Genomic DNA, 5,011 nt, shown 5'->3' with positions numbered 1-5,011 from the left:
CTATATAATTTTTTATACTATGTATATTATATATTTTTATATTATGTTTTTTACATACTATAATTTAACAAGCATTAAGTAATACCGATATGAGCCAACACAGGATATACTTGAACATCCTGTGTTGACTCATATCGATATTACTTAATTTGTTAGATTTAATCACTTGAGCCTATTTCATTGATTAATTTTGATTTTATATACTATAATATTTTATCTATATCTATATAAAAATTATATTGTTCTAATAATTTATGAAAAGAATTTAATAATGCGAATCGAGAATTGTCGGTAACAATCCTTAATGCATAATCATCCATGGAAATAAGTTCGCCATTCGCATACATTATCCGTGATATGCGCTTTCACAGTAGCGAGCCGCATCACTTCCGTCGTGGTGAAACTTACTGATATTAAAAAGAGTCTCGCATCGAGCCTTCGTATGTTTAACCGTGCATTTAACGCAACAAGGAAGACGAAAGCCGTTTGTGATAAACGATGACGGCTTGCACATCACGATGGCATGCCATCATATATGATATTTATCTTCTATCTGGCAATGTCGTAGAACAGACAAGTTCAAGTGTAAAATCGTGAAAGCTGAACATACACAGAATGCTCCAGAAAATTTATATAATGATATCAGATAATAATATTCCATACTTTATGCAAAGTTTCTCTTTTATTAAAAGCGAAACTGAGACTGATTATGCGTTATTTAATGCTGAAAATTGAGAGATCTCAATGAATTAAATTTGCGTGGTGCAAGTATGTGAACATAATTTTGTTTCTTTCAAATTTTAACTTGATTTTTTTATTTATTTAACGTTGAATATTAATTTAACATTGAATATTATAAAAGGCAACGACAGTGAAATTTTCAAAACATACCACACTAATTATATAAAAAAATTGGATCCCAGTAAAATGAGTTGTCAGTTAATTTGATGGAGAATAATTTTTGAACTATGGTGTATCAAAGATATTCTATGAGTGTTCTACAAGTTATTGCACTTTGATACATTATAGTTAAAAAATTCTCCATTATTGAGTCTTGTGTTTATGAGTCTCTTATGTTCTCCGTATAAATTACACTATAAACTAACTCATTTCTCCGAGATCTAATTTTACACACCTATAATTAATGCGGGGTCTACTAATTATAAGATAAATTGGGTCTCGGTGAAATGGGTTAGTTTTCGTTTACAATGTAAATAGCTAATAATATGATGAACAAAACATGTCATAGACTTAATAATGAATAATTTTTTAGGTATCTATCAAAGGTGCTATGTAAGCACATTTCATGAAAGTCTCGATTAAAGTGCAAGTTTTGCACTTTAATTGATACATCATAGCTAAAAAATTATTCATTCTTGAGCCTTATATCTATCACATTTTTTATTCATCACATTAAGTTATATGTGAAAAACTAATTAATTACCGAGATCTAATTTTTCATATAATTATTTCAGCTTCAGCTTTAATTAGCTCTTTCCATTTGATCAAATTTTTCTGGAGATAGAATTAGAATTTAATAAAAATATCTTATTATTTATATTGATCTTCCCGTATTCTGTGGAAAAATATATGTATACATTTATGTACAATATGTGTTAGTATGACAGACCATTTTCGCGTAATGTGGCCGAGATCGTCGTCCCGACAATTATTCTCTCGCCGATTGTACGATTTAATTGTTCTTGTGCATCTCTCCATGGAGAGAGAGATGTGCCTTTGCTCGTGTTATCTGAGATCGTAGATAGAAATAGCATGAAATTGTCGTGCTAACGTCCAAGTGAAAACGGAACGGTGTTTTATAAACCGTGTTATACGAATTTTATTAGACGGTCGAAGGCATTTATACATTGATGCGATCCATCGAGAAAATAATTATTTTGCATTTTCTCACCGGATAGATATCGATCGGCGAACTTTTCTAATTTTCTCAGCCTCACGATGAGAATTAGAGAATTATTTAGATCGTGAGAAGAAACAGTGAAAGTTTTTTTTTTTATACAATGATGCTGTTAAAAGGAGGGCTTCTTTTTTATGCAAATACAGGAAAAACACGCTAACGCGCGCGCTTATTTATTCGTGTTTATTTTTCCGGAACGCGAAATTGCGTCGCGTCACTTACATGTTTCACTTGGACACGACGCCTCTTTGGCACAATTTTCTCGAACGTAAAAAGATGTCGAAGAGGCGGAATCTCGGAAGCGTTTGTCGCGAAGGCAGCGGAAACGCGCGTTCTTCCGTTTTATGAGCGATCTCATTGCTCAACTATGCTTGAAACGACTTACGTCGCTCTCAGAAGTAGAGAATCGGCGCAAGAAGTGGCTCACTTTCGATACCGAAGTCGATGAGTATGCGGTTCGTTTTATATTTTATTTCAGAATGGAAACGAATCATCAATTTTTTGTGTCTTCTGATCATCTTTGAAATATTCGAGTTTTGTCTAAAACCAGATGACACAAAAAAATGTTTTTAAGTTTCACACGAGATCACTATTATAATGAAAATCTTCTATTCTTAGAGTCTCGTGGGAAAAAATTTCTGCCAAGGACAATGTGATAAATGATCCAAAAAAGAATGAATATTACCGAGGATTAGCATATATGGTTTTAAATAAACCGTTGAACTCGCGACAGTGATATAAGTCGGCAAAAACGAAATTTAAGTATCTCTTCTCTTGTATATAATTCTCTTGTATATGTCTTAATATAATAAAAATTTTTTAATTTATTTTATCTTTACAAGGAGAAACGAAAAGAGAAAAAAAAGAGAATATCATAAAAAATATATTTTAACAGCGGACTTTTTATTTTACATTAAGTAAGTGGTTTCACACAAGTTATTTCTTGTTTCTCCAAATCTGAAAGAAGGAAGATGTAATTCGCACCGTTTTGCTTAATTAGCCAAGTAAATTTGTACACACAGAAAATACACACTATATACGCAATTACTTATTTCAAGTGTTTTAAAAGTTCATGTATCCAAAAATCTGTCATAAGTTCATTAAACAAAATATTCCAAACTTGCTTATAATATAAAGTTACTTCGATTAATTCTATAACATTCTTTGAAAGGAAATAAATTCTTATTTGGAGTACATGTAATAATAAAGTTTTTAAAATTTATAATAAGTATATTTATAATAAGTATATTTTAAGATTATTATCAAGAAAACATCCTTTGTTAAAGATAACTATTACTTAAGAGGAAAAAAGTAAATTAATCTTAAAACTTTTCTTAGCAATGGAATTTTCTGTATTATGAATGCTAAGGAAACTTTAAGACAATGCTGAGATAATTTTTTGCTCTTTATCATAAGTTAAGATTCTCGAGTGTTCTTATGACAAGGATTCAGAGAAGTCATTAATCGATTTGAGATCAAACGGGTGAGTAGATGATTTGAAGCTTTCCTGCATTCCTGAAGTGAAAATGGAGAAGCATCAGTTCGCCTTAATTGCACTTGTCCCTCTTAATTACTAATTATCCTCTTATTAAATGTCTTTGATATCTTGAACTTTTGCCGTGAAATGATATATTGATATAAAATAATATTTCATCATTTACTTCGAATTGACGTTTTTGATTGCCGCTACAGATACTGCGTCACCTATAATAAAGTAGTATGAACATCATTAATTAAATAACAGAGCCTAAGTGACAGAAATAAACGAATAATAACGGTGATTATACTCTTGACAGTTCCGGATGCGTGGCAAAAAAAGATATTCCAAATATGTACTGTCATTTGGATACCGTTTAAGAAACTGTAATATGGTCTACATGTTATATAATATCAGGCGATTATATATAAAAGTTGCAATATAATTTTATGTTATATTGTCCGATAAACTGAATCTTATATTATGTTTACATCACAAAAGCAACAAAATGGATTCTTTTAAATATATTACTGAAATAATAATTCCAGTGTTCTATTTCTAAGGTATTATTTTCTCAGATTCTTTAACCAATTCGGTGTCATTTCTTTCCTTAGTGAAAATATCGAGAGAGATCGTCACTTATTGCGACTTTCTAGTTATTAGCATTATACATCTTTATATCTAAGTCTTAAATTAACGTTCTGTTAAATTATAGTTTACTTAAATTTGAGTGAAGAGTATGATTGTTTTTATTCTCTCTTCCAAAGTTTATTTCATCAAAAATCTCACTTACTTAATCGATTTGTTTTAAATCATTTCTTCCAACATAATTAATTATTTGATAATAATAAATATCTCGTATTTTAGAAAAAATTGTTAATAAATTCTGATCATAAAATCTGTTCTTAAAATTAACATTACAAATGTATTCGGTGTAATACAAGTGATAAAATATACAATCATGAAAGATAAATATTGAGCGTCAATAAATACCAAGCATGCATTGTTGCTAAGCCATCAAATTATCCGTTTTAATTCATTTAATCTCGGCAGCAGCTTGTTAATTAAAAATTACGACGTGGCTGTGCTCGGCCCCTTGTAATTATTGGTAATGTACAACTTGCGTGCGGGATAATTAGTCAGCCCCTATTCATCGTCCGAAAGTCTGTTGCATTTGTAAATTCTCGCACTGCCATAGAATAACGCCGACCTACTTTTATACTCTGCGGCTACTTTCACTTGCGAGGACGAGGTCGGCACGGATGCACGGGCGGAACGAATTTCCGAATACCTCCGTCTTGCCTCGACACTTCATTCTTTAAGTCCAATTTTCGTATTTCTTTATTTGTTACTTTTATGAAAATTTTCGCGTTTCGAGCGTAACGTTCATTTGCAAAAGTAAAATTTGTTAATCATTGCGGGATATAAATGACCAGAAAAATCATCGTTTTTATTTATTGACGCTATCGTGATTTTTATTAAGAAGATTGTCGTTAAACTACAAAATGTTTTATATACCTATAATTAAAGTTGGATATCATGGTATAATTAATAAAAAGTAAAGATTTTTTTAACATGATTTCTTAATTTAAAATGAATAATGTAGCTAATATAAT

This window comes from Atta colombica, unplaced genomic scaffold (genome assembly GCF_001594045.1).
Source record: "Atta colombica isolate Treedump-2 unplaced genomic scaffold, Acol1.0 scaffold102, whole genome shotgun sequence".
In the NCBI taxonomy this organism is placed as follows: domain Eukaryota; kingdom Metazoa; phylum Arthropoda; class Insecta; order Hymenoptera; family Formicidae; genus Atta; species Atta colombica.
This window is presented reverse-complemented; position numbering follows the sequence as displayed.